Source organism: Bombus huntii, unplaced genomic scaffold, assembly GCF_024542735.1.
Source record: "Bombus huntii isolate Logan2020A unplaced genomic scaffold, iyBomHunt1.1 ctg00000098.1, whole genome shotgun sequence".
NCBI classification, from domain to species: Eukaryota; Metazoa; Arthropoda; class Insecta; order Hymenoptera; family Apidae; genus Bombus; species Bombus huntii.
The window spans coordinates 177,364-190,788 of record NW_026099353.1 but is presented as its reverse complement, the minus strand read 5'-3'; the positions used below and the strand labels follow the sequence as shown (position 1 = coordinate 190,788).

At 36.9% G+C, this 13,425-nt stretch overlaps 1 protein-coding gene across 1 annotated transcript in view; it reads left to right on the top strand.

Annotated features, from left to right (window-relative positions):
• Window positions 1-12,994, top strand: part of LOC126876835 (venom serine protease Bi-VSP-like) — a 33,943-nt gene extending 20,949 nt beyond the window's left edge. The window contains exon 3 of the transcript XR_007694549.1: window positions 12,201-12,994. The gene's annotated coding sequence lies outside the window, so the exon portion shown is untranslated. The remainder of the gene's footprint in view (window positions 1-12,200) is intronic.
• Window positions 12,995-13,425: the final 431 nt, after the last annotated feature.

Sequence of the window (13,425 nt, the reverse complement as noted above, 5' to 3'; positions counted from 1 at the left end):
AAACACGGAGAAAGCGGGTATGCACCCATTAGGAAAATCCGAATAGCCCTGTAATAAAACAAGCTAGGTTTTTCTCACGCACACAGTCATCTATCCACCACGATGGTAGGAGACTCGATACTCATCCCTTCGAGCAGTAGTGCAGGTCATGACCAATCGACACCGCGCTTCGTGGCCCTCACTTTTTCTAACGAAAGTGGGAACAACGAATCCGCGTTCTTTAGGCACAGGGGCACACCCACACCGAACTTTTCTTCCGTATTAGAAAAAGAGCGACAGACAGTCTAAAAACTAACGCCTAACGCGGCAGTCTACACATAGCGCGAGAGTCGCATACTTCACGCAAATCTTTTGTCGGTTCTCGGTGTTGTCGAACACACATCTTCTCTCCTAAATATATTATAGTGCTAAGTCCATTAATACATTAATTTCCATTATAAGAGCCCTGCTCTAGCGTACATATCTATCGCATCTTCATGCGACAAGTTGTTAACTATTTATTTCTCTACGTCAGTGTAATCTAAGTGTTGGAAATATATAATTTATAATTCTGTGAATCACAGTGTTATACAAACTCAATCACCCCTATTATCTCAACGGAAATCAGGGGATCGATCAATTCGTGGTGTCGATTGTTATAATCGTAACGGGGATTTACGACCCCCGTTGACGTCTCTCCTCGCGATTACGTCTCCCCGCAATTGGTCGAAATTTACACAATGTGAAAATGAAAAAATTGGAAGCAACCGAACTACGGATGAAACTAAATCACTTCGCTGCTTGTAAAGATAACTTTTAGTGTTATAAACATAAGTCAAGTAGCAAAGAGCATAAATTGAATTTACCCAAACTCTTCTTGAAATCTGACAAAATGATTCTTTATTTTGTCAAAAAAATCTTTACGTATTTTCCATTCCCATTCGTCGCTTTTTTCAGTGGCGTGTTTATCGCTACGTCGAAACTCCGTCGGGTAGCAGTTAATTTCATTTAAAGTAGAAAACTATTCAGAAACGTGTATACGTTACACAGCAACAAACCAGTCGCCCTGTTATTACCTCGTTCTCAACAGTTCAAATTTCAGGGACAACCGACTACTTAGTATCGACCCAGTACGTCATATTTACTCGCCAAAAGAATTGTAAACGAAAATTGTAACCAGACGTGCCGTTAGTAACTACCATTTTTCGCGAAACTTCTTTTTCATTTGGCGGAAATTTAAACAAACCCCGAAACACCGTGGCGTTTTGCAACTGTCTTTAATCCTTTAAGATAAAAAAGATTGACGCAAAATTTTGACGGGATGAAATTTCACGATATATTCAGGTGAAACGATGCGAAATTAGAGCGAAGCTTATAATGGGAATATAGTTTGCTTGTCTGTTGTCATAAAATGAGATATGCAGAATATATTAAAAAATAGAGTATATGTAATACGAAACTTTATATTATTCATGTTATTATGGACAAAATATCACAATATGTTCATATATTTAAATCTCCTCCGAAAAAGATTATTGTATGTAGAACACAGTTTAACTGTATTTTGAATTCTTGTTTATCAGATCACAATTGATAAGTTGATATTAGGATGATTATCCTCATTTGAAACAATTTTGTGACTGTTACTTGTCAATATACTTTATATCTTATGTACATTTTAAATATAGTACGCAAACTCGAAGTTGCAAGGAACATTAATAAAAACTCAATATTTCAATAACGCCTTTCATGATTATAATTAAATATTTTTTCAAAATGTCGTATCAGTGTTACATCTAGCACCCCCTCCCCCACACACAAAAGTTTACCAATTTATAATATATGTACTAGTAGATTGACAAGTTACGATTTACAGGTTATATAGAATTCTATTTTATGATTTTATAATTTTTCGTTAAATACAATAATCAAATAACTTGCAAATAGTAAAATTTCATTTGTTTTATCGTCAAACTTGTGCAAGGGAACATATTAATGCTGGTAACTTTAGTGACTTGCAAAATTTCAATAGTGCAAGACAGGCCAGATATTCAATTGCAATTGGTTGCTATCCATATTTTCATCGGTCTTACAATAACCTTATGTTATCAATTATGAATTAAAAAGTTAATGAAATCACAACTCACCCAAGGCCAATGGGTATGACTTCTTTTCGAAGATCGATTGAAATCTCGAGTTTGTTGTTTGAGACATTCAGTTACCACAAGACAAAAACACCACTCCATTACAGCCGACGTAAACAAAACATGACAGATTCTTCCAATTCTCGGACAACAAACATAGGCATACATACTGTTTTAAAGTCACAGTCTGTCGTTGAACTTTCGCCAAGTAACTTGATACGCACATATACACGTCCCTCGAAATCAGTTTTCGACGAAAATACATACGTGACATGTTATGTTGCAACCGAACGTGAATTTCTCGCGGGAAATAGCCTGATATCGTTTATTTATGCGTCTCTCAAATACGAATTTTACTATACACTTCGTTTAAGACACGCCATTTTGCAAAACGATTATCGAAAGATTACTGCTTACATCGAGATCGAGAATAGATTCGCAGGAAGCTGGATGCCGCGATTTCTTCCCGCGCTTTACTTTCTTCCGAAGTTGTGATTGGTTGATTTCCTGCTGCCATATTCGGTTTCGCCGAGAATCGTGAACACGTACGCTGGAAGCAATGCGGGGTAATTATTTAATTTATTTCATAATATTATTTAACATATATCGTGAAAAGTTCTGAATATTCGGATTCTTCTGTTATCGTTTCATCGTATGTTAGCATTATCAGCTCTCGATATCGAATTGGCAAACAGAATTTTTCTCATACAAAGTAAGTCACATTAAGTATATGTATATGTATAGTCGAAGCAATGCAATTAAAAATTTTTCCATTTTAATTGCTATTATTTATCACAGACATTTTACCGAGCATTCATTTTATAAATCTTATACATACATATATATATATATATATATATATATATATATATATATATATATATATATATATATATATATATATATATATATATATATATCGGGTTTACATTAGAATTAGGGTTAGGGGCGTGAAACGAATCTTCGTTTGGGTTACACGTTGTCGTTATGCAATGGAGAAGACATTGACTAGTGCAAATACGATTATTATAGAACCGGACAAGTAACCGCGGTAGTTAGGTGCTCGAGATACTAATGACAATGATCCTAGGTTCAATAACGAATCCGCGGTCAACGGGATGACAACAGAACGTACTCACAAAGTCTAAGTCTGAGAATAATCACTGATCGCGAAGGCGTTACTCTTGGATCGATGAGATCGCGAGCGAGAAAGCCTTTCCCGTCCCGATGATGCCACACAGGAAAACTATAACGGGGTGTGTCTAAGGATACGAGATCATCGGATTCGTCGAGAAAAGCCTTCGTTCAGAAAGTGTTGCTGCTAATTGGTTAATCTCCATATCGGTGGTTAGAAAAGGATGCTAGCCGCCCTCGAGGGAAAGTTGCTAGTGGGAGACGCCGCTCGTTGAAAAATATGTCTTCCCTATCTTCCCGTAGTTGGGACAAAGACTGTTTGTCTGTTTGAAGGACTTTAGTTAACTAAACCTTAAGATTTATAACGGGCCCTCGGGCTAGCCGAACATGTACTGCGGAGACGCATCGACATCTGGCAATCATCTTACTCGAAGAATAGGGTCTGCACGTGGCGAGCCACGGGACAGAAACCGTTGGAATGTTTACTGTCGCGTGTCGCCACAAATATTTCTTTTAAGGAGAGCTATAGAATTACTTCATACCTTTGTTAGGCAAAGCGTTCATCCCGTGACCGCGGCTACGTTCGGCGACTGACTGTCGCCTCGAACCCAAGCTCATTATCACAATTCTCGAATAATTACAATCGGGTTGAATAACTACAATTGTTCAATTACAGCTATAGTAGACTCTAGGTTACAATGTTGCGGGATTATCCAAAATTCCAAAGGCTCCGGTGTTCTTTCATCTCCGACACGGCCATCCTGACTATCACACGTCCTCGTGTGTAACTAAAATATCGTATTTCTTACATTAGATTCGATACAACTGACATTATTTGCGATTTAACTAAATGTCCAAGTAAGTCAAGGGTCCAGTGCAATAACAAAGTTTCGTTCGGAGGTTTGACAACAGAAAAATAAAAGAGAATAGGAATTTGTAATGTTATAATTTGTATTCAAAGTGTTAGGTGCGTTCTGTGAGTCGCCAGCCAGACCGTAATGACACAACAGATCATTTTCGATTTCGTACACCGGTGAACCTCAGTTTGTTGGATCATATTGCCACGTTGGGTGCATTACACCCAGAAAGCACGTAAGCCCACTCAACGGGTTACAACAAAAGCACGTAACCCCACTCAACGGGTTACAACAAAAGCACGTAACCCCACTCAACGGGTTACAACAAAAAGCACATCAACCCACTCAACGGGTTACAACAAAAACACATCAACCCTCTCAACGGGTTACAACAAAAACACATCAACCCACTCAACGGGTTACAACAAAAACACATCAACCCACTCAACGGGTTACAACAAAAACACATCAACCCACTCAACGGGTTACAACAAAAACACATCAACCCACTCAACGGGTTACAACAAAAACACATCAACCCACTCAACGGGTTACAACAAAAACACATCAACCCACTCAACGGGTTACAACAAAAGCACATAAAACCACTCGGTGTATTACTATGACCACAACGCAGTGTTAATGATCCTCTGAGGTCAGTGTACTTGCATCGTTATTATCACCGCCGTTGTCATCACCGCAGACGTCTAACTCAGCAGGGACGCAACCTTTTGGCATTTTTCTCAGTCTGTCGTGTCTGTCCTTATATGATCGTTTACCGTCTAAGGTTTTTAGGGTATATCTATCTCCTTCCAAAATCTCGGCTATTACGAATGGACCCCTGAATTTCGGATCTAACTTCGTCTGGTTTCTTTCCTCGTTTTTACGTAACACGAAATCGCCAAGGTTGAACCTAACTATTTTAGCTTTGTTTTTGTCGAACCTATCCTTATCGTATTTGGCGCAGTGATACATCGAGCATTTTCGACGATCGCATTTGCGTCTAAGTTAGTTTCGCTTAGTAAGGAGTTATCCCGGTGATCGTGGATTCGTTTGAACTCAAACATTGCTAATAGTATTATTTAATTTAATTATTCGTAGATCGTATTATTCATTAGGCTTAGTGTTTGTTAGACTTATTATTAGTTGTACTTATTATTTGTTAAGCTTAGTGATAGACCTGTATATATGTCTAAATAAAATCTCGGCTTTGTGAAACGATGGCTAGTCCACACGAAGAGTCGTCGCGCGCCCAAAATTCGAATCGTGACCCGACATATATATATATATATATATATATATATATATATATATATATATATATATATACAAGATATATATACAAGAAAGAAGATACAAGAAAGAAGATACAAGAAAGAAGGAATATTATATTAGCGGCATTTTTGTAGCCATTATATAGGGTTTCGATCGCATAATTAATCAGTATCAACTTACCAGTCTTTAACGGAAGGACAAAAAGAAGAGCAGACGACACACAGACCGCAATCATGATCATTTTCAAGTAGAATCTCAAACTGCCGTACATCTTAGAAAACTTCGTTAGTCGTAAGGGATCAAAGGATGATGTCCGCGCTAGGGAAAATAGATGAGAAGCGGCTATTTCAACAACCACCGTGTAGGTACTGCACTAGCCAGAAGTATCTGCGACAGAAATCAGAATACACTCGTTTTCGCATGGTTGGATCAATTTCGCGTGGGACTAACCTGATTGAACCTAACGCGGGATAATTGCTCAACTCACGACTTTAACCAGCCCGCTTGATTCTCTGTAAATGCTTGAAATTGACGCTTGGATTCTTTCCAGATTAACTAGCTTTGCCCCTCCCTCCCTTTATCTATTTTCTTAGATCGACTTAGACTGCCACAATATATTATCTTTCTTCTTTTCTTTCCTTTTCTTTCCTTTTGATCTTTTAAAGCCCTAAATCGCTGGCTATTTTGTATACTATATATTTTGTACACTCAATTACTCTGTAAGTCATAAGTACATATGTTTTACAACGTTATTTGTCATATTTCAGTTAAACCCCAGAAAAGCCAGAAATATATTTTCAGCATGTTTTAACGCGCCCCTGGCAAAGATCTCAAAAACGAGTTGCGGCACAATTTAAAGCGACAAATAGCATCGCGTGTCTCGTTGTGGTAACACACGGTTCGCCAGTTTTTTTTTTTTTTTTTTTTTTTTTTTTTTTTTTTTTTTTTTTTTTTTTGATATCGGTGACTGCCATATTCTCTTGAGTTTCCAAATCGTAAAGAATCTTTCCCCAGGGATTGGTCAACTGTGTATGTCCCCATGCGACGTAACTTGCTTAAGGAACACGAGCCGGTGATATGCAGGCAACGTATAATTGATTATCATTCGCTCTGAAACGCTGAAGTAATGACCAGTGCAGTGGTCCAGTGGTCATATTGAATGCCGCTGGATATATCAGCATTTGGCAACCTAACCCAGAGAAGCAGGAAATATGAAGCTACCGAATACCAATTAACTTCGTAGTTGCACGGTTCACATTCCATCATTTCTGAATATGCGAGGACAGTCCTCTTATTGTGCTTTTAATTCTTTTATTTGTTTCATTTTCAGCAAATATACTGGTTTTTTTAAATTAAGCTTCTGTTTATACAGAGTTACAGATTATATTAATTTTATATAGAATATATTTAAGAAAGATATTTAATTTTTTGCTAGTTAAGTATTGATCGATTAAGTTACTGTACCTTTGTTCCGATAAATGCGTGCCATTTCCTCGAATCTAATATCATAGCAAATGCCAATACCTATTTTGCAGCCCTTCACATCGAACGTCGTTAGGGAGTTACCAGGACTGAGTGAATCACTCTCTCGAAAAGTAATCTTATTAGGAATGTCGATGTCGAATAGATGTACCTAATAACATAAAAATGTAGTCGCTAATTCTATTGCTGCAACTTTTGTAATTTAATATCAAAGTTACCAACTCCTAAACTTTAATTATTTTTTATTTAATAACTGACAGCGTTTTTATCACTTTCTTTTATTAAAAAATCTTATCATTTAATAATGTTTAAAAAGGAGAAAAAATAAGTATAATAATATTTTAAGTATTTGAAAAATTTATACAACACAAACACATTACAACAAAAATGGGCGTTTCCCGTATCATAACGTATTTTATAAACCGTAAATTATAGAATTGGTTATAGTATACGTATGTACATATGTATATTCCTAAATTATTCCTAGATAGAGTCACTTTCTTCGCCCCAATATTTTCAAATTCAAAGCCATAAAGGAATATATTACTTACCTTTCGGTGTTTTGCTATCAAAGTTCCATCGGGACCCCAAATAGTACAGGTATTGTACAATTTATCGCCCTCTATTTCAGGCATCGTACCACCAACTACATAGATGTTGTTTTCTTTAGCTGCGTTCGATGAAGCAACGCTCGTTTCACCATCAGGAATACTCTCGGCGTATTTTGGAAAGTACTCTGCGTTACAATATTTCAATTAATGAAATGTCTTTTGTTCCAACCATAAATTAAATTGAAATGTTTGTCAGTTTTTTATTTTTTAAATTATTAAAATAACTAAGTTTTATATTTCGACTTAATTAAATATGCAATTACTTAGCTAATAGTATATATAATAAATTGTTTCTACAGGTTCAAAATGAAAAATGAATATTTAGAAATATTTAATTACGACAATGCTATTTGTGTTAGCATCAGTGGCTTGTTACTCAACGACTTTGCTAGTACTTTTTGAAACATAAAGTTAGTTTTCAATTAACACTTATACTAGAGGCGGAATTATAAATGCAAAATAATTGATAATACTAATTTATAAGTACCTAATTATTAGTATCTTCAAAAATATATTTATACAAAAATCACGATAATCATGAAAATGGGGAAATCCTATATTCTCGAATCAATTCACAATTTATTTTGTATATTAATTAGATTCCGCGCTCATCAGTACGTACTCACTGGCGAGATCGAGAAAATGTATCGGCAATTCCTCGTACGACCAGAGGATCGGAAATATCAAAGGATATTATGGCGCAGCGCGAGTGGAGAAACAGAAACATATGAGCTTAACACCGTAATACTCTTATCATAGAAATAGAAGCAGTCCTCAATTCCCGCCCGCTAACTCCTATCTCCACCGATCCAAATGATCTCCTAGCCCTCACTCCCGGACATTTCCTCATTGGCGATTCATTAATGTGCTTACGTGATCGAGATTTCAGAGACATTCCATCGAACCGACTCTCCAAATGGCAGCATATCCAACAGCTTAAACAACATTTTTGGAACCGCTGGCATAAGGAGTATTTGAACGAGCTAACCAACCGCAATAAATGGAGCAAGGGTGGACACAGCATCCAAAAGGGCACAATCGTCATCCTCAGAGAGGACAACGTTCCCTCCATGCATTGGCCTCTGGGCCGAGTTCATCCAGGCGCCGATGGTGTTGTCACGTAAAATAACAAAATAAAAAAGGAATTTGAGGTAAAAAATAAAAAAAAGAAAACTTTATTTTTTTTCTAACATCAATACACTTTACAATCTACTTCCGAACTCTGGGCGTGACTTTTTAAGACTGACTCTTATGATTTTACTTTCGATCGGATCCGATTACTTTCTTTTGTCATCCCTCAACATCCCCACCGTCCATGCATTTGCTAGGCGTCCGCGACCGTTGCCACGTGCTCTTTCTTCTAGAACCTTCGGTGGAAGGACCGTTGGGATGTTGATGGTTCATTAGGCACTTCAGCGATATACATTGTCGCCGAGTGCTTTATCTCTATCGTCAGTCCGTCGGATTTGAAGTATGCCGGTCGTGACAGTGTCATCCGGACAGCTACAGTTCAGACGGCAAAAAGCATTTTGGATCGGGGCGTCAAAAGGCTTGTCCCACTGCCAATTCAACCCGATCTCGAGAAACCCGAACAACTAGCCACCGAGACGAAATAAGATGGGAACTTCAACCACACCTCGCTAGTTTGATCGGTACCCTCTCAACGGGGGGAGAATGTTACGCCATGCGGCTTACCATAGGTCATATTCTTAACTATCGATCGCGGCACTATAATGTCGCAGACGGACCGTCGCGTCTGCCCGGCAAACAAACATTGTAGTGGCAAGCGCATGATTCATTAAGCAGGGCGACTTCCAGAAACGTCGACTCGTGGTCGTTATTTTACCTCGCGTAAAAGAATGTGGCGTGATCCGAACGTAGTGGGGGTCGCCTTCCAGAAAAAACGAAAAAAATCGAAAGGCGTTCAGAACTTTTCGAGAAGTCGAACCGTCAACACAGGTGGTATGTCGCGCATTACTTATCAACCAAAACGCAGTTACATTTTTTTTGTTCCATTTATATCTTTCTAGTTAATAAGTTGTTGAAATAAACATTAATTTATTTGTGTTAATTCTGTGGAATTTCATTGAACTACTGAACTGATCAGTTCGTGGCGTCGATTATTTAATCGTAACGGGAAATTACAACTCTCGTTGACGTGCTATCTCGCGATCGCGTCTCTCCGCGAACGGTCGAAACAAAATGATTCACTAAAAACTGTCCTGAATTCCTAAGAACTTATTTACCGCAAAACTGACAAAGTGTTTATTTAAAAAATGAGGTTGAAGGTAGTCCTTTTCTTTCATTTCATTCATTTTCATTTTCTTTCTTAAGTATGGCTAACACAATATCTAATCAATTAAAATTTTATATTTTCACGTGAAAAGTTTCTTTAGATAATTATTATCAACATGATGACTAACTCTTACGGATTAATACGTGTCTGTAGGGCAATCCGGTGGACTCGATCGGCTTTTTACTTCGAAAGTTGAGTAATCGGTGTCGCTTTCTTACGCATCTTTGAACTGTATAAATGTTTTAAAATTGTTTGATCCAGAATGTACCACACCGGACAATCAAGAAGGCAGGTGCCTTGACTACAGAAAATGTAAACCTCTGCAAGAAATATGGCAGATACAGTACCGTACAGCCACCGATTTTTATAGACGATCAGTGTGCAGATACCAGGGCAATGTTACGATCGTTTGCTGTCCGAACGATCCAAACAAAGAGAAGAGAGAAATTTTAATAAAAACTGTGTATAAGTATAAGGCTTTGCGACCACCATACTGAGGTTTTAGCAACGTCTCTCATACCAGGGTGGTCGATGGTAAACCAGCTGAACTTGGTACGTTTTATGTCTTTCTTTCCGATTAATAATAAGCCATTTACTGCAAAGAATGAACTTTAAAGGCATTAAACAGCACATCAATGTACATTTCAATTAGACTAAATAATAATGCTATGATTTTATCGGTAGTAACTTTACTTATTAACTTGAATTATTTCTTTCTTTTACTTCATGTTAGGAAGAGTATCTTTTTGCTTGAAATAAAAAATTGATATAGGAGTAATAATATGGATAGAGATCAAAAACTGTTAGGGCAGAAATTACACGTTTGAACTTTATAGTTCAGTATAGTTCAAATAGAAATTATATAGAATTATTTAATAATTTGTATTCCACTGGAATAAAAATTTAATTTCTGTCTTTATCAAATCTCTGTTTCAGAGTATTTGTACGTATGTACTTATCGTCTGCTGTATGATCGAATTTCGAATAGGTAATAATCGTTGTTACTCGTTATGTGAGAAAAAATTATGTATATTCACAACTATGACTATTGCATTTTAGGCGCTTGGCCATGAATCGCTGCATTAGGTTTTCGTAATCCCCGAAACCCAGACAAACCACTATGGAAGTGCGGAGGTTCCCTGATATCGGCTAGGCATGTTTTGACCGCAGCACATTGTGCACATATGGATGGAATAGAAAACATACACAATCATAATATTGCCATTCTTAGATTGGTGGAGGAGGTGCCATTTTCGAGTAAGTCCTCAAATATATATATATATATATATATATGCTATTGAGTATTACTGAAGTATCATATCCTGAAATTTCTTACTGTACACATATATTGTGTCATAAAGCGTGTATAATTCTTTCTCATACTTTTGGTCATTAGTTTCCTGCATTTTCATTTATTTTTTTATTTTTCAGGGTACGTATATCCCATTTGTACGAAAGAGCCCCTACGAAAGAGCAACTTCGTCGGCTATAACCCCCTTGTTGCTGGATCGGGAGCATTAAGATATAGTAAGTGATATCAATTTTATAATAAAATTAAATAGTTCCAGTCTTAAATATCTTTCTTATTTTCTTCGTAGGACGACCACGACGTAATGCATTAATGGAAGTACAAATGCCAGTGATTAAGAACGCCGAATGCAAAATAGCTTATTCCAAATTTCCTAATGCACCTGATATCACTGATGGTATAATATGCGCCGAACATGCTCAGGGTGGAGAGGATTCTTGTACGGTAATTAAGTTACAGAGTTACTACAAACTATACGGTATCTGAAGACACGTCGATTCGAATTAACATCAAATCGACGTCTTAAACATTAAAAATAATAGATAAACACAATTTAATAGTTTTGCCCACTTCTCACACCTCGTTATGGTATTTAATCTAATTTCCTCTAATCTTAGTTTTGCTCAAAATACATATAACATGTACGTTATAAATTGGAGTATTTCAATACACAAATCAATAGAAGATTATTACTGTATATAAGTATAATTTCAATACAATTCGATCGATATATTTCAGTATCTTTGATTAAAAATTTAACGATCCTTTCAGGCTGACCGCGGCGGATCACTGCTGATACAACATGAATTAACCTCGTATTTAATAGGTATTGTGTCTTATGCTTATAAGTGCGGCACAGCTGGGTATCCCAGCGTTTACACTAGGGTCACATCGTACCTTGACTTCATTCTCCAAGCGATGCAATAATATGATATTACTGTTCCATAAATATCATTGTGTAAAAAACGTAAAGTTGGATTTTCTTATTGTGGAGATAAGAAACAGCTCAAATTTACATTGTTTTGTACGTTACAAATTATAGGCTTAAAATGTACGAAATGTAACTTTGAAACGACACTAATTTTTTACGCACGATAAACCTCCACAACTTAGGTATGTAAAGATGATAAACGTATATTAATTCTATTAATTTGGTAATAATAAACCAACTTTCTGAGAAGTTCTGTAAATTTCGTTTCTTTTGTATCAAGAGAATAATGGAATATTCCACTTAGATCGTATACTTCTTGTATGTACGTACAAAATTTTCCGGCTAATCTGAAACACTTCATAAGATAGAGAGCTTCTGGAAATTCGGACACAGAGAGTGCATAAAATACAAGATAAGTCTCGTGTCTTTCAAAATTATTTTTTATTCGCTAAAAACGTCCTGTGTACTCATGCAATCACATGCAACCTCGAAACTTCACTTATTTTTTATCACTTTCCAATTCAATACACAGTTTCTGCATTTTTGACTATATGTAAGAGAAATTTCCATTCAGCCAAAGGTGTACTTACAGATTATAGATTCCTATACGACTCTCAGTAAAAATTTATCCGCACTCCAGATAGTTAAAACTTCTGTCGACCGTATTGATCCATCTGCACTCTTCGTATGACGTCAATATCTGTTCAGTGCTGCTGCGCAGGTTTCTTTGTGTTACGTCAATTCGTTTGTGACCGTTGCGCGAGTAATGGCGCTTTGCAATGGTGATTTGCAGGAAAACAGTGCAGGATGCTGTGATTCGTTTCTTGTGGTCGGAGGTTATGTTTGATGCCTATATTTATCAAAGATTTAATGCACATTATGGAGAAAGTGTTTTGTCACGAAGTGTGTTTGAATGGGCACAAAAGTTCAAAGAAGATCGCACAAGTGTTATGAAAAAACAGCTGGACGCCCGTCCACATCCACGATGACAACATTGAACGTGCTCATGAACTTATGCTCTATGGAATAGACGAGTGACAGTGGATAATGTGGCAAATCATTTGCAAATCAGCCACGGCTCTGCTTATGCAATAGTACACGACAGATTTGGATTTTAAAAAGTTTGTGCGAGATGGATGCCGAAAAAGCTGATGAAAAGGTGAAGACGACGATGCATTCGTGGTTCGCAGCTCAGCCCAAAACATTTTTTAATGAGAAAATATAAAGGTCCTTCGGCAAATGGACAAAGTGTATACAGAAATCGAGTGATTATGTCAAAAAATGATGTATGTCTTTTTTGACAATTGCTTAAAATAAATTCTACACCGACAGAGCGGGTAACTTTTTACTCACCCTCGTAAGACACTTAAATTTCCAATCTATTATGATGAATAAAAGAGCTTATAC